Below are 26,540 nucleotides of genomic sequence, written 5' to 3' on the forward strand. Positions count from 1 at the left end.
AAAAAAAACAGAGAGAGAGAATGGAGGAAGGCTGTGCATGTTTGGGGTCTGGAGTATATGGGGAACTCTATTTTCTGCTCAATTTTGTTGAGAGCCTAAAATTGTTTATTTAAAAGTTTATTTAAAAACAAAGAATGGGGGACATTGCTAAGAGCCATCTCATACAAGATAATGCTAGGTAGCCAGGCATAGTGGCACATACCTGTAATCCCAGCACTAGGCAGGCTGAGGCAGGAGGATTGCTGCAAGTTCAAGGTCAGCCTAGGGTACAAGTTCAAGGCCAGCCTGAACTACATAATGAGACCCTGTCTCAAAAGAAAAAAAAAAAAGATAGTGTTAGGTAAATAAAGAAAGTTCACATAATGCTTTCTTTAGGATATGACTTTCTAGTGCTTTTTTGGGAGAAGAAGAAAGGTGAGGAGAGGCAAGAGAAAGAGAAATAAATGGATATTCTTCTTTGTGTGTGTGTTGGGATTCAAGGTGTGGCCACCATGCAAAGCCTAAATAGGTATTCTTAAATATGCCTAGAACATCAATGGAAGTGACATAGGCTATTAGGGCATGACAAGGCTGGCTGGAAAAGTAAGTCTGACCTATTAATTACAAGATCCTGGAATACATGCTCAGAAATGTTCCCAAACCCCTGTAGGTGGACTTCGGTCCAGAACTGGAGCAGGTTTGCAATAGGATGTCCTAGACCTGATGTCAGGCTCAGGCGTGGGGTCCCAGCACTGCCTCTCAGGACCCGGATGTAGAAGTTCTCACAGGTTTCCTCAAGATTTGGACAGCATAAAAGGACACAGAAGCCAAGAAGAGCTTGCTATCCTGGCTTTCCTCATGCTAGCCTGCCCTGCATCCTCAAGGGTGTTTTTGGTTTTGTTTTTTTTTCCCTTAAATTCTTTTATTGGTACATTTTAGGTATATAATACATTTACATTTATCATTGGGTGCTTGTACCTGTACATGATGTATCTTGGTTCTTATATTTTCCCCATTCCCCTGCTCTCCCTTCACCCCCTCCACCCTTCCCTATTTAAATAGACTTTGTTTCCATTTTTTTTCTATTCTCATAATTTTTCCTTTCCCTTCTTTCATTTCCCCTTCCCCTCCCACCAACCCTACACCTTTGGATCTTTTCCTATCTCAAATTATCAATTATTAGTTTTAATCATTTTCATCCTTATTTACACTTTCAGTTTCTCACACTAGAGAAACTATTTGGTATTTACACATGTGTCTTACTTATTTCACTTAAGAGTATGGCCTCAATATGCATCTATTTAGCTATAAATGTCTCTAGTTTCTTGTTCTTTATGGCTGAGTAGTACTCTATTTTATAAAAAAAAAACCCACATCTTCTTTATGCAGTTTCTACTTGATGGGCACTTGGGCTGTTTCCAAGTTTTAGCTATTACAAACCATGCCACTATAAACATGGATGCACATATATCGCTGTGGTATGATTCTTGTAATTCTTTGGGGAAGATACCCAGCAGCAGAATAGCTGGGTCAAATAGGACCTCTAGCCCTAGTTCTTTGAGGTATCTCCATACTGATTTCCACAGTGGTTGCACCAGTCTGCACTCCCACCAACAATGGAGAAGGGTTCCTTTCTCCCCACAATTCCACCAGCATTTGTTATTGGTTGATTTCTTGATAGCAGCCATTCTTTCTGGGGTGAGGTGGAATCTCATTGTTGTCTTCATCTGCATCTCTCGAATGACCAGTGATGTTGAACATGTTTTCATATATTTATTTGCTGCTTTTACTTCTTTGTCTGAGAAATGTCTGTTCATTTCAAATGCCCATTTTTGAATTGGGTCTTTAAATTTGGGGGATCTGATTTTTTTCAGTTCTTTATATATTCTAGATAATAGTCCTTTGTCTAAAGTACAGCTGCCAAAATTTTTTTCCCACATTGTAGGTTGTCTCTTAGCTCTTTTGGTGGTTTCTCTTGCAGTGGAGAAGCTTTTTAATAAGATGAGATCCCAGTTGTTGATACTTTGTGCTAGTTCCCATGCTACTGAGGTTTTGTTCATAAAGTCTTTTCCTATGCCAATGTCTTCAAGAGTTCTATCTATCTATCAAGTTTAGTGTTTCTGTCTTAATATTTATATCTTTAATCCACTTCGATCTTAGTGCATGGTGATAGGTATGAGTCTGGTTTTAATCTTTGGGAGGTTGAAATCCAGTTTTTCCAACACTATTTATTAAATAGGCTAGCTTTCTTCCAATGAGGGTGGTTGGCTCCTTTGTCAAAGATGAGGTCGCTGAGTATGTCTGAAGTTGTTTCTGCATCTTCTAATCTATTCCACTGATCCTCGGGTCTGTTTCTCTGCCAGTACCATGCAGTTTTTATCACAGTAGCTTTGTAGTATCGTTTCAAGTTGGGGATTGTGGTACCCCCTGCCACGTCTCTGTTGCCTAGAATTGCTTTTGCTGTTCTAGATCTCTTCTGGTTCCAAATGAATTTTTGGATTGTTTTCTCTAGTTCTGTGAAATATATTGTTGGAATTTCAATTGGCATTGCATTAAATCTATATAGTAGTTTGGGAAGTATGGCCATTTTCACTATACGGTTCTTCCTACCCAGGAACAAGGGATGTATTTCCATTTTCTTATATCCTCCTTGATCTCCTTTTTCAGAGCACTGTAGTTTTCAGTGTAGAGGTCTTTTGCTTCTTTTGTTAGATTGATTCCTAGATATTCCATTTTTTTGGATACTATTGTAAAAGGAATTGTTTCCCTAATTTCTCTCTCAGTGAACCTGTTATTTTTGTATATGAAGGCTATTGTTTTTTGAGTGTTGACCTTATATCCAGCTACTCTACTGAATCTGTTAATTAAGTCTAGAACTCTTTTGGCCAAGTTTTTTGGGGCTTCTATGTAAAGTACCATATCATCAGCCAATAAGGACAGTTTAACTTCTTCCTTTCCTATCTTTATTCCTTTTATTTCTTTCTCTTTTCTAATTGCTGTGGCTAATATTTCCAGAACTATATTGAACAGGAGTGGTGATAGTGGGCATAGTTGTCTTGTTCCTGATTTTAGTGTGAAAGTTTTCAGTTTTTGACCATTTAGTATGATGTTGGCTGTTGGTTTTTCATAGATAGCCTTAATCAGGTTGAGATAAAGACCTTCTATTCCAAACTTCTGTAGGGTTTTTATCCTGAATGGGTGTTGGATTTTGTGGAATGCCTTTTCTGCATCTATTGAGATGATTATATGGGTTTTGTCCTTGGCTCTGTTAATATAGTGTATTACAGTTATTGATTTATGTATGTCAAACCATCCTTGCATCCCTGGGATAAATCCAACTTCATCAGGGTGTATCATCTTCTTGATGACTCTCTGTATTCTGTTTTCCAGTATCTTATTGAGGATTTTTGCATCTATGTTCATTAGGGAGATTGGCCTGTAATTCTCTTTTTTGGTTGGGTCTTTCCCTGGTTTTGGAATCAAAGTAACACTTGCTTCCAGGAATGAATTTGGAAGCCTTGCCTCCCTTTCAATTTCATTGATGAGTTTAAAGAGTAATGGCTATAGTTCTTTAAATGTTTTGTAGAATTCAGCAGTGAAGCCATCAGGACCTGGGCTTTTCTTTGTTGGTAAATTTTTTATTACATTTTCAATTTCACTCATTGTAATTGGAGTGTTTAGAATTTCTATATCTTCTTCATTTAACTTTGGCAATTCATATGTATCTAGGAATCTGTCCATTTCTTCTGTGCTTTCCAATTTATTAGTGTACAGGTTCTTGAAGTAGATATTGATGATCCTCTGGATTTCTGCTGGGTCTGTTGTGACTTCACATTTTTGTTCTTAATTGCATTGATTTGAGCCTTTTCTTTCCTTTTTTTGATAAAGTTGGCTAAAAGTTTATCAATTTTATTTATTCTTTTGAAAAACCAACTCTTCGATTCATTGATTTATTTTTGTATCATTCTCTTCGTCTCCATTGCATTGATTTCTGCACTGGTCTTTATAATTTCCTTCCTTGTATGTGCTTTGGGTTTGTTATGCTCTTCTTTTTCTAGGAGCTTGAGGTTCAGCATTAGGTTTTTTATTTGAGCTCCGTCTGTTTTCCTAATATGGGCAGTCACTGCTATGAATTTCCCTTGTAGAACTGCTTTCATTATCTCCCTTAGATTTCTGTATGTTGTACTGGCATTATCATTTACTTGTAGAAACTGTCTAATTTCTTCTTTAATTTCCTCTGTGACCCATTGCTTGTTCAGGAGGGTGTTATTCAATTCCCATGTGTTTGTGGGGGGTTTGCAGTTTCTTATGTTATTGATCTCCAATTTTATTGCACTATGGTCTGATAATATACAGAAAGTAACTTCACTTCTTTTACATTTACTTAGACATGTCCTATGAGCTAGCATGTGGTCTATTTTGGAGAATGACCCATGTGCAGCCGAAAAGAATGTGTTGATTTTGTGGGGTGGAACACTCTGTAAACATCTATTAAGTCTGTTTGTTCAATAGTTTGGTTCAGTTCTAGAATTTTGTTAATTTTTTGTCTAGATGATCTGTCTATTTGCGATAGAGGGGTGTTGAGGTGCCCACTACAATTATGTTATTGTTCATTTGGTTTGTCATGTCCATTAATATTTGTTTTGTATAGTTGGGGGCATTCATATTTGGTACATATATATTTAGGATTGTCATCTCTTCCTCTTGGATTGTTCCCTTCACAAGGATGTAGTGACCATTTGGTTTGAAAACTACTTTGTCTGCAAATAAGATTGCTACCCCTGCTTTCTTCTGGGTTCCTGTCGCATGGAGAACTGTTTTCCATCCTTTTACTTTCAGTCTATAAATTTCTTTTTGAGTTAGGTTGTAGGGAACAGGGAAAGGGGATGTTACTAGAACCTCTGCAGTAAGTCCTAGTCTCCTGCGAGCCACGGCAGCACAAGGCGAATTACAGGAAAGGTAGAAAAATGAGACTTTGAGAAGAAGCTGAGCTTTGGGTCTGATCAGTGCTGCTCTGGGCGGCAAAGACAAAAGTCCTCAGCTTACCACACCTTTTATTCAGTACATCGGGAGAAACAAATATAATAAATGACTTGCAGAGAGTTCAGTACATCCTGCATAAATAAGATGTAACGATCCAAGAACGAGAAACTGAGTAGATGTTTGTTCCTCCCAGGATGTTTTCAGCTCCCAGGATGTTTCTCGTCCTGGAGAATCACAGCATCACCGGATCATTGAGGTCTCAGTTGTGACCAGGGGCCAAAATGGAATTATGTCTCGGAATTCCATAGCTGGGCTGTAGGCAGGAGAACTAGGCTAACCAAATGATTTTTCCCTAAAATTATGTACAATTGCTCCTGACATTAGGTGTGTTTCTTGTATACAGCATATTGCTGGATTTTGCTTCTTAATACATTCTGCCAGTCTATTTCTTTTGATTGGTGAATTGAGGCCATTAACATTGATGGTTATAATTGATAGATATTGAGTCATCCTTGTTTTACGGCTTTTAGCTCTTTTGTTTCTTATTTTTCGCCCTTTCCCTTTAGTTTCTTACCTTGCCTGGTGGCTTCCCTCTGTTGGGCCTCATGGAGTTGTGACCTTCATTGTCTTTTTCTAGGATATTGCTTAGAATTGTTTGAAGTGCTGGTTTGGTGGTAATGAAATTTCTCAGGTGTTCTTTGTCATGGAAGTATCTAATTTCCCCATCAATTTTGAAAGATAATTTTGCAGGATACAACAGTCTAGGTTGGAAGTTATTTTCTTTTAGGGCTTGAAATACTTCACTCCAGGCTCTCCTTGATTTGAGGGTTTGTGCTGAGAAGTCTGCTGTGATTCTGATGGGCTTTCCTTTGTAGATGATTTGTTTCTTTTCTCTAACTGCTTGTAGGATTTTCTTCTTCTATTGGGTTTCTGGGATCTTGACTATTGTATGTCTAGGTATAGATGTTGTTTTTCTTTTATCATGGCTAGTTGGAGCTCTATATGCCTCACTTATCTGTATGTCCAATTCTCTACCTCTGTCTGGGAAGTTTCCTACTACTTACTTTGTGAACAATTTTTTTTACGTCAATTGTACTTTCTCCTGTTTTTTCATGGACTTTTATCAGTCTTATGTTATTCTTCTTTGCATCATCTAGCAGCTGCTGGATTGATTTCTCACGGTCCCTTACTATTTTTAAGAATTCTCCGTTTTCATGGTCCTTAACTGCAATCCTGTCTTATGTATCTGATATTCTATCTTCAGATTCCCTTAATCTGCTCTGCATGCTTCCAATGGAGTTTTTAATCTCCTGAATATCTGTTTGAATCTGTTTCATGGTTCCCATTTCTTTCTTATGCTGGGCATTCATAGCTTCCAGCATGTTTCTGAGCTCATCTATTTTTTTATCTGTTTCTGTTCTAGAGCCTCTAATCATGTCTTTCACTCTGCTCACCATCTCTGTAGTTATCTGGGAGATTATTTCTGCTTTGAATTTTTCTAGACCCTCATTGATCTGTTTTGTTATTTCCTGTGCTATCAGTTCAGGGTATCCAGGTGGTTGATTATCAGACTTTTCCACTTCGTTTCTCCCATAATTTGCCTTTTGTGGGGTGGAAGTCTGTGTTTGTACCTTCCTTAAATGTCTTCTCAATTTTGTTTTTGGTACTGTCCTTGGTTTAGTTCCTGGGTTGATACTTTGAAATTGCTTATTGTAAGTATCTTTGTTGATGTATTTAGAACCCTTATGGAATGATTGCTTCTCAGAGGTGTCTTCCAGATACAGCTGGTCTTTAGGTTTTGAGTCTCTAATGACTCTGAGGCTGTCTCATTTTCATTATACCAGGAAGGACAACTGATTAGATCAATCACAACACTGTAGCCCAAGTGATACAATCAGCAACACAATAGCATCAAGTATCTCTTAGAAAATGACAATTTGTGGTAGATATTAATCTATCACTTTTAACTGTATGAATTAAACCAAAATCAGAGACCAAACCAACATATGTTTATAGTGAATAAACTCTTCAATATAGCAACTTTAGCCTTAGGGATGGGGAGTTAGAAGCAGTTGGGGAAGGAGGAATAGGTAGGTAGAAGGATAGGGGAAGGTTAGCAGTGAGGCCAGAGGGCACAGGCAAGAGAAGGAAAGAGAAGAAAAGAAAAATAAAGAAGAAATACGAATTAGGGTCAGAACAGGAACACAAAGGGAGATGAAGAACAATGTGGGACACCAAGGGAGTGAGGCAACGAGAGAGAGACAGAAAAAAAAAGAGAAAGAAAAAAGAGAAAAATAAAAATTTTAAAAGAGTAGAAAAGAAGAAAAAAATTAAAAATAAGAGTAAAGAAAATAGTGGTAATTTTTCAAATAACAAATATAAGTTAAAAATGAAGGGCCTCCTTCAGGGTATGTCTCTGTCACAATAGACAAAAAGAGCAGCAGTGGGCAGTTATAAGTCAACGAGTCTCAATAAGTCATTCACAGACCCGTGAGATTCAGGCAGATTTCTGGCTGCAAGTCCCAAGTTGAGCTCCCTGTCCTCCTGCAGGGTTGAACTCTGCAAGGTTCTATTGCAGGTTCCAGGTGTCTTTCCCCTGAAAATAGTCCAGGTTCCAATGGGAGGTGATGATCCCTCCAACTTACCAGATAAGTGGTCTGATGTGCCTTTATTGCAGAGATTCTCTTCACTATTCCAGTGGTCAGTTTTCATCAGGGAGCCTGAGAGAGGGCCTCTCTCTGTTGTTCACTTCTGCAGCTCAGGACAATGGCTTTTATGTCCCCCTGTGCCTCTGTAGTGTGAAACCGAGTAGCATCTCCTGCTCGCAAGTGGGTGGAGTGAGCCGGACGGAGCAGGGCAGAGTCAGCCCGCAACCGCTCTGCCTGCTTGGCTAAACTGGCCTCAAGGGTGTTTTTTTATCTTGCTTTTTTCTCTTTTATTCAGCTAAGATTGATCTGTCCAGCCAGTTTCTCCCTCACTCTTCACTTTTACTTTTTCAAATAAACTTTGCCACTTTTTCCTCGTTTTGTTCAATTCTTTGTTCGCAATGAGAAGAACCTGGAATTCAACTCCTGAAGGAGAGCCGAGCAAACCAGAACCCAGTAATGTTTATTTCTCGAGCCACTTTTAGAAGGAGCTACCCCGTAACAGAATGATCTAAAGAATTTGCTAACAGACACTTCTGGGGAGTGGGCTAGGGAATTGGGAATGGGGAATTGGGAGTGGGGAATTTTTACTTCCTTTGGTATATAGGTTAAAATTTTGATATGCAGTTTTTCTGGTTTTTCCAAGATTACTTGACTTTAATTAATTTATTCTACCTCCCTTCCCACACCCCTTCCTCACTTGACTCTAATTATTTAATAAATTAATATTTTTTTACAAATTATTCTTAAAAAACAGACAAACAAACCAACCAAAATATCCTAACAATTCAGATAAAATAAAGGTGCCCTCTACCTCCCTCAACCAACCCAACCCTGTTCAAGGACAAAACCAGTGCAGGCAGTTTGTATCATTCTTTTAACCTTTTTTTGTCTTCAGTGCTGATGATTGAACTCAGGACCTTCCCACTGAGCTATATCCCTAGCACTTTTTTTTTTTTTTTGGTACGGGGGATCAAACTCAGGACCTTGTGCTTGTGTGGCAAGCAGCGGCACCACTGAGCTACATCCCCGGCCCCCAACTTTTTAATTTTTTTATTTTAACTGGGTTTTGCTAGGTTCCCATTGCCCAGGTTGGATTTGAACTTGCATCCTCCTGCCTCAGCCTCCCAGAGTGCTGGGATTACAGGCATGCACCATCACACCTGGCTTCATTCTCCAAAACTGTGTAAATACCTTTGAGCCACTTGCATCACTGTGTTTATTATTAGTTGTAAGAGTCCCCAGTGACCACAAAAATGTTGCTTTTGGGGAAAGGGAAGTTTTAAAATAGAGGAACAACGATATCTATCATAAACTGGGCAGACAGCAGGGAAAACCCCAGGCCTTTTTTAGCTAAGACCAGGAGGAGGATAGTTAAGGTATTGGCCCAGAAGCTGGGAGTGGACAAAGATAGGAAGCCCAGAACAATAGGGTTGCTCTGCTCTTTAGGAGGTGGGGCAGAATTGGCTTACATCAATGTAATTTAGGAATTAAGACGTCACCAGAGTGAAACTTTCAAATCTTCGCATTGTAGAAAAGGCTGTGTGGAGAAGAACAGCGCAGCCGTAAACATCAGAAACTCCTTTAAGCCTAGATTTTCTAACCACTGGAGTGAAGAATGGGCACTGAAGTTATTTCAGCACCTTACAATTTCTATAGGGATTAACATAGGTGGATGTCATTGAATCTTTTCATTAAGAAAGTGGCTTTCGCTGGGGTGCAGTGGTGGATGCCTAAAATCCCACTTTACTCAGGAGGCTGAGGCAGGAGGATTTCAAATTCAAGGCCAACCTGGCAACTTAGTGAGACCATGTCTCAAAATAAAAAACAGGTGGGGGTGCTGGGGATTTAGCTCAGTGGTTCTGGTGCCTGCCTTGAAAAGCTTAAGGACCAGAGTTCGATCCCCAGTACAAAAAAAAAAAAAAACAGCTGGGGATATAGCTCAGTGGTAAAGCTTGAATACCAGGCCTAAAACCCAGGGTTCAACCCCAGTACTGCCTCCCGAAAAAAAGAAAAGAAAGAAAGTTGTTCTCTGTGTGATTTTTGGGTTACCAAGCTATTTTCACAAAATATTAATTGATTCCTTTGATCATCATCATCATCACAAGAAAAAGAAGTCTGCATTTTTACCCAGTTCAGGCCAGAAAATGTATCTAAGAAGTCAAGAAATTCCTAATCTGGGCTTCTGATTTACTAGGAAAATCCTGAGAGTAAGAGTCTCATCCTGCCCCTAACCATTGTGTTACTTAATTGCGTGATGCTTCTTTTGTCTCATTTGTAAAAGGACAGTGTTGGTACAAATGATTTCTCTGGTCCTAGGGCTCAAAAATCTATTAGTTGAGCCAGGGATTTAGCTCAGTGGTTCAGCCACCTGTCTCCTGCCTCAAAAGCACAAGGTCCCAAGTTGGATCTCTGTTACCAAAAAAAAAAAAAAAATCTTATTAGTTGAACCTACAAGTTAATGTAAGACTGTTAGACTGAATCATGTACTCAAAATAAAGTGGAGAGGGCTGGGATTTAGCTTAGTGGTGCTGCCGCCTGCCTTGAAAGCTCAAGGTCCCAAGTTCAATCCCCGGTACCAAGAAAACCCCCACACATTCAAAAAACCAAAAACCAAAAACCAAACAACAACCAAAAACCACCTATGGTTTATCTGGGGACAACCCCACCCCCACCCCAGTACCAGGGATTGGCCCTGTCTGAGGATCCCTTTTGGGGCTCTGAGCTGGGTATAGTGACGCACACCTGTGATCCCAGAACTGAGGCAGGAGGATTGTAGTGAGTTGGAGTCTGGAGTGAGTCTCAAGATTTTTTTTTTTATCAGTGCTGTGGATTGAACTTGGGGTCTCATACATACTGTACAAATGCTTATGCTCTATCACTGAGATACATCCTGAGCCCCAGATAATGCAGGGGCAGGGGTTGTTTTTGGTTTTTTGTTTGTTGATCCTCCTGCCTCAGCCTCTCAGGTGCTAAGATTACAAGTGTGCACCACCACACCTGGTGTTTTTTTAATTAATATAATTTTTTATCAGTACATGTTTTCAGTACATAATGATTACATTCATTGTGGGGGGTTGGTGCACATACATAACACATATCCTCCTTTTTTTTCCCCCTATTAAGTTTATTGGTACATTTTAGGTTTAAAATACAGTTACATTCATCATTGGGATCTTGTACCATTACATGAGTATCTTGGTTCTTATTTTTTTCCCCTTCCCCTGCCCTCCCTTCACCCTCTCCATCCTTCCCTATTTACAAAGACTTTGTCTCCATTTTTTTCCTTTTCTCATATTTTTCTTTTCCCTTCTTTCCTTTCCCCTACCCCTCCCATTTCCCCTACTCCTTTAGACCTTTCCTTCCTATTACACAATATCAATTATATATTTTTAAAATTACAATATGAATATCTAGAAGAAATTACCACAGATTTTACAGAATTTAAAAGGATATAGAAAGCATATTACAAAAATCTTTTTTGAAATAAATTTAACAACTTCTAAGAAGTACCTTGGAAGACAAATAATGAAACTGAATTTGCAGGAAATATAAAGTTTGAATAGCACCTATTCAAGAAAGTATATTCCTAGCTTGAAAACCTACCTATATGACAACAACAGGCTCATATACATTTTAACTGATGAACTATATCAAATGTTTAAAGCAGAAAGAAAAAGCCATATGATCCTGTCAGTAGTTGGAGAAAAAGTATTGGACTAAATTCTACAGCTGTTCATGGTAAAAGCTATCAGGAGACAAGAAGTAGAATAGAACCTTCTCAACAGATCAAAGACATGTACTCCATACTTCCAGGAAAAATGCCTTATATGAATGGAGAAGATACAATGCTTTCTCCCTAAGGTGGGGAACAAGGGCAGATATGCCTACTCTTCATCTGTCTATTAAACTTTGAAACATAGGCCCAAACCAAAATAGCCTGGCAATAATTAGGATAACACAATTAGGATAAGATTGGCAAGGTAGAAGTAAAATCTTTATATGTAGTTGAAATGATCACCTACAGAGAAAATACTAAGAAATCTCTAGGAGCCCCTAGAACTTGTATTTGAATTTAGCAGGATTAGAAAACACAAGGTATATTTACAAATTCAGGTCTATGTGTACTTGCTATAAATGAAGAATTGGATATTGAAATTTAAAAGTTATGTAGGCGTACAAAGGACCTACAAAAGTAAAAAGAAAAAGAAAACAGTGTTGGAAGACATTTAGTACCTAATTTTAAGACTTCTTCTAAAGCTACAGTAATCAAGGCAGTGTTGGTGTAAGGAAAGACATATATATCATTGGAATAAAACAGAGAATCAAGAAATAGAGCCACACATACATGGTCCACTGAGTTTTGAAAGATTATTTAACATTAACATTTTATAGAACATAAACTCAATTTAAGAGCAGAGGAAAAGATAGTGTTTTCAGCAAATGGAACTAGAACACCTGGTATCCGTATATAAAAAATGAACCTCAACTCTTTATTTCCGTACATAAAAATAACTTGAAAGGATCTATGAACCTAAATATGAAAGACTAAAACTATAAAACTTTAAGAAGAAATTATAAGGGAAAATGTTTATGAATTTAGGGTAGGCAAGAATTTCCTAGGATATGAAAAACATGATGTATAAAAGAAAAAAATTGATAAATGAGATTCCATCAAAATTTAGAACTTTAAAAGACATCATTAAGAAAATGAAGGGCCAGGGATTTAGCTCAGTGGTTTCACCGCCTGCTGCGCAAGCCCAAGGACCTGAGTTCGATCCCTGGTACCTAAAAAAAAAAAAAAAAAATACTTTTAAGGGGCCTGGGATTTAGCTCAGTGGCACTGTGCCTGCCTTGTAAGCACAAGGTCCTGAGTTCAATGCCTGGTACCAAAAAAACACAAAAACAAAAAACCAAAAAAAAAGGGTAGGGCTGGGGATTTAGCTCAGTGGTTTCGCTGCCTGCTGCACAAGCACAAGGACCCGAGTTCGATCCCCAGTACCAGAAAAAAAAAAAAAGAAAATGAAAAGTAGTCCTTAAACAGACCATATTTATAATGCATATAACCTATGATCAGAATATATAAAGAACTCTTACAGCTCATTAATAAACAACCCAATTAAAAAGTAGACACAAGAAGAGGATAAATAGCCAGTACAGCACAAGGAAAGGCGTGCAACACTAGAATCAGAAAAATATTAATCAGTACAATAACAAGATTGAATTATACACTCATCAGGGAGATGAAGTTCATGACTTTTTCTTTTTGTTGGATTCTCCCCCTTTACATTTAATTTCTTGTCGCATCCAATGGATTCATTCTGCTGTGCTTCATAGGGCTGTGATCCTCATTGTCTGTTCCTAGGATATTATCTTTTTTTTTCCCCCTAGGATATTATCTAAAATTTTTTAAAGTGTTGATTTGGTATTCATGAAGTTCCTGAGGTGCTCTTTATCATCAAAGTATCTTATTTCTCCATCCATTTTGAAAGGTAGTTTTGCAGGATACATCAATCTGGGTTGGAGGCTGTTTTCCCTTAGGGCTTGGAATACATCACTCCAAGGTCTTCTTACCTTAAGGGTTTGTGTTGAGAAGTCTGTGGTGATTCTGATGGGCTTTCCTTTGTATGTGATTTGTTTCTTTTCTCTAACTGCTTGTAGAACTTTGTTCTTCTGTTGGGTTTCTGAAATTTTAACAATTATATGCCTATGTGTAGATTTTTTTTGATCAAGGCTAGCTGGAGTCCTATATGCCTCACTGATCTGTATGTCAAGTTCTTTTCCCCTGCTTGGGAAGTTTTCTGCCATCACTTCTGTGAACAGTTGTTTTTATGTCATCTGTACTCTCTCCTGTTTCTTCATTGACTCCAGTCTTATGTTATTTTTCTTTGCATTGTCTAGCAGCTGCTGGATTGATTTCTCGTGGTCCCTTACTATTTTAAAGCAATTTTTCTTTTCCTGGTCACTAATTGCAATCTTATCTTCTATATCTGAAATTCTGTCCTCACATTGGCTCATTCTCCTGTGTAGACTTTCAGTGGAGTTTTTCATCTCCTGGAAATCTGTTTGTATCTGTTTTATGGATTCCATTTGTTTCCTATGTTGGGATTCCATCGTGTTCCTCAGTTCCTCTATTTTTTTTATCTGTGTCCTCTCTAGATTTATTAATCATGTCTTGTACTATGGGCACAATCTCTGCTGTTATCAGAGAAATTATTTCTGATTTCATTTTTTCCAGATCCTCTTTTGTTGCCAGTTCAGGGAGTCCAGGTGGTTGAGTATCAGAGTGTTCCATCACATTTCCCTTTGGAGTTGCTGTAGGTGTTCTGGAAGTCTGGTTTTGAGGCTTGTTTACGTGTCTCCTCATTTCAACTCGAGGGGGGGGGGGTTGCTGTTGGCGCCCACGCAGCTCACCTCCTCTGGGCTGGAAGTGGTGGAACGGCAGCCCGGAAGCCCCTTCCTCTGGGCTGGGAGCAGTGGAACAGCAGCCCGGAAGCCCCCCACATATTCTCCTTCTGATGTCCTCCTTTCTCCTTCCCTCCATTTTTTTTTTTTTTGTACCAGGGATCGAACTTCGGTCTTTGTGCTTTCAAGGCAGGCAGTGAAATCACTGAGCTAAATCCCTGGCCCTATCCTCCCTCCTTTTTTTTTTTTTTTTTTTGGTACCAGGGGTTGAACTCGGGTCCTTGCGCTTGCACAGCAGGCGGCGGAACAACTGAGCTAAATCCCCGTATGTATTTCATGCTGTCCACAAACTCACTATGTAGCCCAGGCTGGCCTGGAACTCACTGGGATCCTCCTGCCTCAGCCTCCTGAGTGCTGGGATTACAGGCATGCACCACCACACTCGGCTCTCTCCATTTTTAACAAGCTCCTAGTTGCTGGTGGTCTGTGTTCTATACCTAAAGTAACAAGGGGCTAAACTATTAGCCCCTGACAGGTATGGTGGCACACACCTGTAATCATTCTGCCTCCAGGCTAAGGCAGAATGATTGCTACAAATTTAAGACCAGCCTGGGCTACATAGTGAGACTCTGTCTCAACAGCAGAAAATTTAAAAATAAACCATTAGCCCCTTATTGCCTTTTGTAATGCTCATCTTCAAATACATGTATTTGAAAAAGAAAGTTATCTTTCTTTATGAAAGGTAACTGACTCTAACTGCTTTCAGATAGTTTTTATGAAATAAAGCCAGAATTAAGGTTATTCCTAAAATAAATGTGTTGGCTGTGGATGCATAACACTTTGCTAATAGTGTTAGGAAATTTAGAAGTATTTTTTTTTCTTTAAATCTATAGATAGGTGCTTTATACACTAGCAAATGTTAATTAACATATATAAATCCTTTGTTCCAAAAAAGGATTCAAAGAAGTAAATAGTGAAGAGTAATGAAATAACCTAGACAAAAACCCCTAACCCTTACAAAATGCTTAATGAAAAGACATATGTAACCAAGTAAGACAAAATATATAAAGAAATGTTTCATAGAAAGGAAATCTTTAATGGTTAATAAACAAAGAAAGAGAGAGAGAAAAAAGAAAGAAAGAAAGAAAGAAAAAGAAAGAAAGAGAGAAAGAAAAAAAGAAAGAGAGAGAGAAAGAAAGAAAGAAAGAATCACTATTTTTGGAATATTTTCATCAATTCTTTATCCAAAATCATGGTGGGGGCTTTTCTTTCAATTCCTTTGAGCTTGTATTTTAAAATAATTATAATCATAGCCTGTGTACTTTTCAGTATCTTCCTTTTTTTTCTCTTATTATCCATGTTGCTATGGTCTTCATAATCATAGTTTAATAGTTACATAATAATCTATTATATCATACCAAGTACATAATTTACTTAGCTGTTTTTATATTATTAGACAATTAGATTGCTTTCTTTTTTATTTTTCTGCTTCTCAGTTTTCCCCCTCGGATAATTTCCATATGAAAAACTTGTGGTAGAAGAATTATAAAATCAAAGGTTTTGAGCATTTGTGTAACTCTTCAAGCATGAATAAGAAAATTCCTTCAGCCAGAAGTGTATCACCATTCAGATATACTCCCATCACTTCAAAGTCAGACTTTCTAAAATGGAACTTATTGTCTCCCCACCCCCCAGTACTGGGGATCAAACTCAGGACCTTGTGCTTGTGAGGGAGACAGCAGAACCACTGAGCTAAATCCCTGGCTGGAACTTATTGTCATCCTTTCTAAAGTGTCCTCCTTCTCCCATTTCCGATATTATAAGCAATTGACACACCATGATACCATTCAATTTGTTCCAAATACATGTTTAAACACGGAAAGTTTGAGAACTGAACATATTTTTCCCATAAGAAATAATGGAAAACCAAATAATTGGTTCTGGGGCCAAAAATTATATTTATAAATTCATTTTTCCAAGACTTTAACAAATTTCATAATGATTTCTTTCTCAAACTCTATCAAGGTTCTCAGAGTTTTCCCTAGCTTTGGTGCTGGTATCACCAAATTTCTTTGGCCATGGTTATGATATTTCCCTGGCCCCCCAAAAAAGCCCACTGCTGATTTACGCATAAAAAAAAAAGCTCACTGCTGAATGTCTGAATGCACTGACACAAGCACTGCAGCTGTCTGGGCGAGAGCGGAGCTTGAACAGAAGGTCCCCCTGATGGACACGTGGCTTACTCTGGGACTGTACAGGTTTTTTAAAATCAGATTTTCAGTTCCACTAAGCAGAGTTACAAAAACCAAGCAGATTTTTTTTGACTTTGCTGTTTGAGTAGTGGAAAGTTTGAGCTTGGAGCCATTCAACAACCAAGGTATCACTGTTAGGAACAAGGCCTGGCCAAACTCCTGCTCCTAGTTCCTAAAAATGCACTCCCAGAAGAGAGGCTGCCCCAAGAGGAGACAAGGAGACAGGATCTCCCCCACGGCCTAGCTGCTCTGTGAAATACTTTACAGACCACTAATACAGTATTTTTAAGAATTTGTAGGGCTTTGGTGATTGTATTAGGGGAAAAGTATATATATAGTATATGGAGAGATCTGTATATACTTTTTTTTTTTTGGTGCCGGGTATCTAACTCGGGTCCTTGTGCTTCCGCAGCAGGTGGCGAAACCACTGAGCTAAATCCCTGGTCCCTCTATATACTATCTATAGATCTCTCTATATCTATAGATCTCTATCTCTATATCTATCTACACACACACACACACACACACACACACATCATACATATCTCATACTGGCCCCTACAAAAAAAACACTATAATCCCATGCCCAAAGAAAACTATTGTATGGCCAGGGATTTAGCTCAGTGACACCTCACCTGCCTTGCAACTGCAAGGTCCTGAGTTCGATTTCTGGTACTAAAAATATAAAAGAAAGAAAACGATTGTAAACACTATAATATATATATGGGTTCTTTTCTTTCTTTCTTTTTTTTGGGGGGGGGTTCTTTTCTTTTACTTAAATGGGACCATACTTTAAAGACTCTCACTTGAAGTCAACTACATCAGTTAATTCTTTTTTTTTTTTTTTTTGGTACCAGGGATCGAACTTGGGACCTTGCGCTTGCAAGAGCATGCTCTGCACTCCAGGCTCCATTCTATGCATGTGCATTAGCTCATGCAATCCTTCTCACAGATGCCTCGACAGGTGGGTAGGAAGGTGGGATTATCGTCATCTCCATCTTGTAGATGAGAAGATGAAGCAAACACTGAGCAACAACCTCCCCAAGGCCATGTGGCGGTAAAGAGAAGAGCTGGAGCTGACCCAGGCAGTTTGCCTCCCATGGCCAGGGTTCTGATGCCCCACGGAACCTGACCTAACCCAGAGAAAAATTGTTGGATTTGTTTTTTAAGTAAGAAATATTTATTGAGAGAAAGATACCTTCCATCTAAGAGAGACAGAAGGGGTCCTGAGTGGGTGGCCTAGGAGCCTGCTTCTCAAGGGAGTCTTACAGAGGAGCAAAACCATCCAGCAAAGTGGGAATAAGGTGGGACAAAGTTATAGTCAACCAATAAAATTACAAGTATAGTCGCTTAGGTAATGTTGATTAAATGAGGAAGCAAGTCATATAGCAAGTTTATATGGATCAAACAAGGATTTTTCCTGGCAGGAATGGGCTAGGGAGGTTTTGGTCCCCCATCCAAAGTGATGGATGCCTATTTAGAATATCAGTCACTGCTGTTCATCCCTACTTTTTGAGAAGTATGTAGGTGTAATCGTTTCTCTTTGTCTTGAAGCCTAACCTTCAACAAATACGACTCCATGGGCCAGGGATTTGCCTCAGTGGTTCTGCCACCTGCCTCACAAGTGCAAGGTCCTGAGTTTGATTCCCGGTACCAAAAAAACCAAATACGCCTCCAGCCACAGTTGTCTTCTGCACTGACTTTCTCCTAGGGCCTAGCCCTGTCTGACTCCCTATATTTCTAAATAATTTAGCTGTCTGTAATATCTCCCCCAATTGTTGAATTGTTGATTTTTCTCTAATACTAGGGACTGAACACAGGGTCTTTGCTCTGAACTACACCCTCAACTCTTTTTATTATTTTTATTTTCAGACAGAGTCTCCCTAAATTGCTCACTGTGTTAGTTACTTTTCTCATTGCTGAGACAAAATACCTGACACCCAAAGTTAAAGGGGAAAGGCTTTATTTAGCTCACAGTTTGTAGAGGTTTCAGTCCATAATCAGCTGGCTCCAAGACAGAGTGGCACATGGCAGAGGGATGTCGCAGAGGAGAAACAGTTCATGGCACCTATATGGTACCAAAAGCAATAGGGCCAGGGATTTAGCTCAGTGGTGCTGGCATCTGCTTTGCAAGCACAAGGTCCTGAGTTCCATCCCCGGTATCAAAAACAAAAAAAACAAACAAACAAACAAACCCTCAAAACAACAAGGGATCCTAACAGTGTCTTTTTGACCCTTTTATATTATCTAGATTATGGGATTAGGATGGTGCCAAACCAACCCAATGTACAGATTTAGTAATCACATGCCCTTAATCCCAGCATCACACACTCTAGATTCAGCCACCTCTGAAAAAGCCCTATCTAAAACTATGAACTGAGGCATGAGGAGAGCCATGAGTTCAAGGCCACCCTGGGCTCCATAGTGAGTTCAATGCTGGCCTGAATTACACAGCCAGACCCTGTCTCAAAAAAAAGCCTGGTGTGGTGGCGCTGGTTTACAATCCCTGCTACTCCAGAGGCTGAGGCAGGAAGATCAGAAATTCAAAGCCAGGGCTGGGGATTTAGCTCAGTGGTTTCACTGCCTGCTGCACAAGCACAAGGACCCAAGTTCAATCCCCGGTACCAACGAAAAAAAAGAAATTCAAAGCCAGCCTGAACAATTTAGTAACTTAGTGGGACCCCCCCCCTCCCATCTCAAAATTAAAAAAAAAAAATGCTAGGCTTGGTGGTACATTCTGTAATCCCAGCACTCAGAAGGCTGAGGCAGGAGGATCACTGTGTGTTTGAGGCCAGCCTAAGCTACATAGAGTTCAAGACCAGTCTAAACTACATATCAAGACACTGTCTCAAGAAAAAAAAGAAAAATATATATTAAAAATTTTAAAATAATGAAAAAGAAAAAGAAAAAGAAATGGGGATGTTCCTCAATGCCATAGCACTTACCTAGTAGCAAGTACAGCACACACACACAGCACATACACAAGAAAAAAAATCTATGCATATTCAATAGAGATTCCATTTTTCAAAGAGGACATTTCAAAGGAGTCCCTTATTAGAGTCTAGGGTTATGATTTTTTTATAATGTGTTTAATGTACATCAGTGCAAACTTCTTGTGTAGAAAGGACGGGACAGGGCAGAGGTATAATGAAATCAGATTGTCTGGGAAATTGGTCCAATGCACTTATCTTTCTGTGACTTATGCCTGTTCTAAAAAGAAAATGATTGTTTTGTCACGAGCTGCTGTAAGTTTGTTAATGTTTGCGTTGCTGGATTTGTGGTTAAATGTAACAGCTGGAATGTGAACTTTTTGAATTTTCACATTGTTCTGAATTTCTCTTTGAAAACTTTAGGCCCCGGTTCATTGTGTTAAATCCATTGTGATACTGTTATTTAAAGTTGTATTATAATTGCAGCCTCCACTAATTATTCAGTCCTGTAGCAGCAAAGTATTATTTATAAGAAATCGGTTATTTTTGCTCTTAATATTCACTTGAAATCTGGAGTTCCAGTCAGTAAAATTATGTAATAAATTTTTTTTAAATAGAAAAAAAATAAGACTGCATGAGGCTTTAGGGGGACATCTAGACACAAGCATAACGCTCACACAGAACTCAAACTTTCCATCCTCCTGACTCACCCTCCCGAGAGCTGGGATTACAGGCAAGTGTCCCCAGGCCTGGCTCACATCTGTCATTTATTTTGGGGGTTTGTTTTGATTGTTTGTTTTTACTTCTTATTTATCTGCATATTGAAGACAACAAATACCATGTTAAAGTTATTATCCTTATCTACCTGTCTGTATCTCTCTGGATCATTCTACTGGACACTTTCCATCATTTTTACTCCAACTCCACCCATATCCTATCAGTTTCTTGAACTATCTGTCTCAGTTAATGGCACCATTAGTCTTTGTCACCCTAACCTGACCATGAATCACAGGTCACCTTTGATTCCTCATCCCCACTTCCACTACCATGTATTTTATCAAGTTCTTTCGTCCAAATATTTCTCAGACCTCTACCTCCATCATCAGCCTCATTGCTGCAAATACATTGGGTACCTGATCTGAATACTGGACTCACCTGCTAATTATTCTCTCATCTCTTATCTCTCTCCATTCTTGTACTCAATTCTCCTCTGCAGCCAATCATCTTTCTCCAAAGAAATACAGTCATGGGGTCGGGGATTTAGCTTAGTGGTTCAAGTGCCTGCCTCACAAGCGCAAGGTCCCGAGTTCGATCCCTGATAGCAAAAAAAAAAAAAAATACAGTCATGTTCTTTCCCTTGAAATCTGGGCTGCCTGTCAGGATAAAAAAAGGACAACTTTTTTTTCCATTTTTTGCTTTTGTGTGTGTGTGTGTGTGTGTGTGTGTGCATGTGCATGCTAAGGATTTGAATGCAAGCCCTCAAGTATGTTAAGCAAGAGCTGTACTACTGAGCTACATTCCTAGCCCTAAAGCACACCTTTTTTTCCATAGAAGAAGGCATTTTAATGTCTGAAGAATCATTATTAATAACATTGAGTTGGTACTCACCACACCATTCAAGATGTTTTACATTTATTAATTTGTCCTCACAACAAAGCTATAAAGCTACATTATTTCGATTATCCACTTGGCCTATAGTAAGTGCTCAAAGAATTATCATTGAAATAGTGCCTCCATCTTTTACAGATGGGGAAACAAGTTTTAGGATATTAAATTACCTGAGATTTCAGAGCTAGTAAGTGGTAAAGAAGTTACACAGGACAGTGTGAATACAGGGACAGTGAACGTTACACATTATGTCCCAAGGCTCCTTAAGGCCTCAACTGAGTCCTTCTTAGTGTTTATGTTCTTTCTCAGTGACACTTCTCCAAATTTACCAAGCTACTTCATATTTGCCTCTTTTTTTTTTGGTAGTGTCAGTGGTTGAACCCAGGGTCTCTCCCTGGTCAGGGTCTTACCACTGAGCTCTACCCCTAGTACATATTTGCCCATCTTTATCCAGTGTCTGGGTCCTGGGGTGACCTTTTCTTTTGCCCTCTTGGTCAAGTGAGCTCTTTTCACTTATCAGTACCCACAGTTCTCAAGCCCACCTGTGGGAAATCCTCCTTCACCTTGGGACAGAATTACTGACTCTACTTTTTGTTCCCATAGCACTGTTTTCATGCTATAATTACAAACACTCTAACACTATATTATGATTTATTTACATGCCTCTATCTCATCAGGTTGTGTTCTCCTTCAGAGCAGGGACTGGATTTCATTCATGTTTGTATCCATAAATTGGCATGTAATCAAGATCCAATAAATATTTGTTAAATCAATGAATAAAAGAATTGATTTGACTGTGAAAAATACAGGAAATATTTCTTTGAAAGGACATTTCTTATAATCACCTTTGTATAGAAGATAAAGACATAAGACTAAATCTTAACAAAGGCCTTTGTCAGAAAATTGTTTCAATATCAACAAGTTATCTTGCTTTCTGACGTTACTTAATACAAGGGTGTCAAGGAATAGCTACAAAGACACATATTAAGCGCTCTTAAATGAAAGAGGCTGAACAAATAAATATAAATGGTTTGTTGATAATAGCAACCTAGAGAATGACTCCTAGTGGACTTAAAGGTCAAAAAAGCCTCAAATATTTTCATTTATCTTTTAAATTTTAGACAAAGAAATTGAGAATAGAGGGGGGAAATTACCAGGCACTTGTTCTATTTCAATTTCTAGTTTAAATATCTCCTCAAAGACATTAAAGAATATACATGTAATCATTCCCCAACATGACTGTAAACTACATGAACTGAAAACATGTACAAAAAGGTTTTTTTAAAGAAACATTAAAGACATCCAGGCTCTTAACATAGATGATGTGCCATTTTTCCTTTGTCTATGAGATGTTGATATCAGCAAGTGCAGTCCTTGAGACCAGTCCTTTGGTAGGTTATTTGGATCCATGAATCTTTGGAAATTGTTAATTTCTGCCAACCTGTCTTACTAACTACTAGCTTCAAGAGAGATGCATCTGACTCATCGTTGAATCCAGAAGTTAGGCCCTCCTCTTCATTGTTAGCCCGGTGTAATCCTTGACACATATTCCAATATTATTTTCAGTAACTTGCTTAAGCCTACCTTTTCCCAACCCATCTTTCTGTACATGACCAAAAATAGTTGAAAAACTCTCAACAAATTTCTCTGAATTCCATTCCACAAATATGACCCAAAGTCCAACTCCATGGTGATAAAACTTGAACAAACTCTATGTGTAGGGGCTGGTAGTGATTTGTCATTGTTGAGTTACAACTGTTTAAGACTAGTGAGCACAAGAGATTCCAAATTGAGAGAGAAGATGATTAATAGCACAAAACTCAAGAAAACAAGAGAGGGGTGTGTGATCCACAGCATAGATGGAAATGAATAGCCTTAACAGGTGAAAGGAAGGGTGCTATTTTGGAGACAGGAAGTTGTGGGGGTTCCTATTAAAGGTTTCTGTTTTCTCTGAAGTTGGAGGTGAGGTCATTCTTGGAGGAAGAAGCAAGAGGGTCAGAGGTCTGTGAAAGTTTGAAATGGCTCTTGTGGATAATGGGAAGCGAAGCCTGGCAGCCAGAGCCTCCTGAATGGTGGCACTATGGAAAGGCAAAGGGAGAGCACTCAGAATGAAGGGCTGAGAGCCATAGCTAGAGGAGGAAGGACTGAAGGCAGAAGGAACATGACCCAAAGGGAAAAGGGGTCACAGAATCCTAGCCCCAGGAACAACTGAGGAAAGCGAAACAGCAGCGTGGGAGAAAAGTTTGGTCAGAGTGGGGGGTCTAAACCATTATCATTTTAAGTTTAATAAATAGTATTATCTTAAAACAAATTAAATATACTGCAATTAATTCAACTCTGAATTTGAGCAGTGGTTTTATTTACAGACTCTATTTTTCAAACTTTTAATATTTTTATCTATTTATTTTGTTAAAAAGAAGCATGGGGAAAAAATTTAAAAAAAAAAAAAAGAAGCATGGGTCTGGGGATGTTGATATACACTTGTAATCCCATTTTCCCAAGTTTAAACTATTAAAAAAATTTTTGAGACAGGGTTTCAAAAAAAAAAAAATATATATATATATATATATTTTTTTTTTTAATTTCAGGGTGAATTTGAACTCACTATGTAGCCCAGGCTAGCCTCGAACTATCAGGGATCCTCCTGCCTCAGCCTCCCAAGTGTTGGGACTACAGGTGTGTACCACCATGCCATGCAAAAATGAAATTTTATAAAGATCTACCTAGTTGGATCCAGGATAGGTGATCTGGAGCCCCATTCACCTTCTACCTGCTCCAAACCCCCAATTCAGTAAACCACTGGGTCCTTCCACTGTACACCAGTATTCCTCAGAACATAGTTTAAATATCATTGCTATTCAAGTTTTTATTAAATTTTTATTGGTATATGTTTGAGATACATAATGAATACATTCCTCATGGGGCGTTGGTATGTGTATATATCGCATCTTTTTTTTTTTTTGGTACCAGGGATCGAACTTGGGTCCTTGCACTTGTGCAGCAGGCAGCAGAACAACAGAGCTAAATGCCTGGCCAAATAAGCAAGACCTTTTTTTTTTTTTTTTTGATACCGGAGATCAAACTTGGGTCCTTGAGCTTGCGCAGCAGGTGGCGAAACCACTGAGCTAAATCCCCGGCCCTAAGTGTATATATCGCATCTTAATGCCATCCAAGTTTCAAGACTCAAAAAAAATTGATAAGATGCTGGGTCGTATTTACTGTGAATTCCTGATACCATTTTTTTTAACTCCTGATATCATTTTAAGAGCATATTTCTATATTTTTCACAGCATTACATTCGTAATGAATTCTAGCTGGAGTTAAAAATATATAGTCAGGTTAGGAATGTAGCTCCAAGGTACAGTGCTCTTCTAGCATGCCCAGGGACCTGGGTTCAATACCCAGCATGAAAGAGAGAGAGACAGAGACAGACAGAGACAGAGACACATAGAGAGATAATATTTGATTCTGGGTCAGTTTAATAATGCATAAAGCCAACAAAAGAGCAGCACTTGGGAAATTCCCAAAACAGTCTCTACAACTGTAGGAAAGAAGCAGGTAGAGTTAAATTTTGGTGTCATTAGAGCTAAAATATGCTTTCTGACACAGAAAATAAAACTAAACCTAGCTCAGTATCATAGCACACACCTGTACTCCCAGCTACATGGGAGTCTGAGGCAGGAGGTCAGCTTGGGCAACTTAGTGAGACTTGTCTCAAATGAAAAATAAAAGGTCTGGGGATGTAGCTCAGGGGTACAGTGCTTCCCATGCATGTTTGACGATCTGGCTCAATCCCCAGGACTGCAAATAATAGTAATAATAATTTTAACACATTCCATTGGATTTAACGTGACTAGAGGGTATCATGGACACACAGAAGAGGAGAAATAAAGCCAGCCTGGTCAGTCAGGAAAGTAAAGTCTTATTAAAGTTTGAGGCAAACCTTTATACAAGTGCCTCTCAGTACAGGTTGGCTTGACACCACCGTGCAGATCTTTGAGGACACATGAGGTTCTGCTGGCTGCTTGAGGTTCCAAAACTCCAAGGCCAGCAAGGTGTCCCATGCTGTGGACAGAGCTCTGGGTGAGCAAGGCGGCTGACAGCGTGCAGCCTGTCACAGCACATGCTGCGGGTGTGTGGAGGAGCACCCACTAGCACGTAGCCTTGCTGGCTGAGCTCTCAAAGTGTCAGGCAAACTCTGGAGTTTCTGCATATTTTGAAATCCAGTATCTGAGTTCAGTTACTAAAATATGGGAGCTCTTAAAAGATTTCAAGTAGGCCAGGAGTGGTGGTACATGCCTGTAATCCCAGCATTCGGGAGGCTGAGGTAGGAGTATTGTGAGTTTGAGGCCAGCCTGGACTACATAGTGAATTCAAGTTCAGCCTGAATAGCTGACCCTGTCTCAAAAAAAAAAAAAAAAAAAAGATTTGAAGTAACAGTTCTGAGGGAAGGAGGCATGCCCTAGAAGTTCTCATATGGGGTCTGATAAGCTATCCACTTGCAAAGAAAGGAGGGGTTCTAAGTTTTCATAGATGGGGTCAGATGAGATGTTTACTCTTAAAACATCAAGACAAAAAAAAAATCAAGGCAAAACAATAACACAGACAGGCATGATGGTGCACCTGAAATCCCAGCATTTGGGAGGCTGAGACAGGAGGATGGCCACAAGTTTGAGACCAACCTGGGCTACATAGTGAGTTCAAGGTCAGCCTGAACTAAAAAAAAACCCCACAAATTCAAAAGAAAAAAAAAATCATGTAGCCAACTATGTAAGTGTTTGGAATCATTCCAAAGCTACCTAACTGATTTTAACCAATGTCCAGACCCACATCTGAGGTTCTTAACAAAAGTATAAGTAAACTAGTGATGGACTAGAGTTACTGCTTAACCCTTGTAAATGGATTGCTACACATTCTTGTGAAAGGAAGGGGTAGCAGGAGTGTGTGAGAAATATGTGTAGAAATTAAAACTATTTTTTGTGGTACTGGGAATTGAACCCAGGACTTTTTTTTTTTGGTACAGGGAATCAAACTCAGGACCTTGAGGTTTCAAGGCAGGCACGGTGCCACTGAGCTAAATGCCCAGCCCCAAACCCAGAACCTTCACACTGAACTACATCCCAGCCTTTTAAAACTTTATTTTGAGACAGGATCTCAATAAGTAGTTAAATTGCCTAGGCTGGACTCAAACTAGAAATCCTGTCATCTCAGCCTTGCAGAGTGGCAGGGAGAGGCTACTACACCTGGCTAAATTTATTAGAAGCTAGACTGATCTATTTTTTCTTTTTCCTCAGTGTCCTAGTTACTTTCTCATCTCTGAGACGCAATACCTGAGACCTACAATTCTAAGGGGGAAATGTTTATTGTAGCTCACAGTTTGTAGAGGTTTCACTCCCATAGTCAGCTGGCTCCAAGGCAGGGCAGCCTGGCAGAGGGGCATAGCAAAGAGGCCTGCTTATCTAATGCAGGGTGACAAGAAGCAGAGAGGGATCAAGGGAGGAAGAGAGATATACTGTGTAGGCCCTTGCAGGCCACGCCCACAGCGACCCGCCTCTTCCCACCAGACTTCACTTCCCAACATCACACCTGTCTGTAAACCCATCAGTGAACTAATCCAGTATCACACACCCATGATCCAATATCGCACCCGTTTTCAGTCATCTCCCAAAAGCCCTACCTATGAGCGCATGAAGCTTTGAGGGGACATCTAGATAAAAGCCATAACACTCAGCCTCCCA

At 39.2% G+C, this 26,540-nt stretch overlaps 1 long non-coding RNA gene across 1 annotated transcript in view; it reads right to left on the bottom strand.

Annotated features, from left to right (window-relative positions):
* Window positions 1-17,631: 17,631 nt before the first annotated feature.
* LOC147826939 (uncharacterized) overlaps window positions 17,632-26,540 on the bottom strand; it is a 35,457-nt gene continuing 26,548 nt past the window's right edge. The window contains exons 2-3 of the long non-coding RNA XR_015452965.1: window positions 20,350-20,509; window positions 17,632-18,332 (exon numbers count right to left, since the gene is read on the bottom strand). This is a non-coding gene — a long non-coding RNA (uncharacterized LOC147826939). The remainder of the gene's footprint in view (window positions 18,333-20,349; window positions 20,510-26,540) is intronic.

The sequence above is a fragment of the Heterocephalus glaber genome, unplaced genomic scaffold (genome assembly GCF_053883595.1).
Source record: "Heterocephalus glaber isolate CG9 unplaced genomic scaffold, H.glaber_assembly_v1.0 deba00001457, whole genome shotgun sequence".
In the NCBI taxonomy this organism is placed as follows: Eukaryota; Metazoa; Chordata; class Mammalia; order Rodentia; family Bathyergidae; genus Heterocephalus; species Heterocephalus glaber.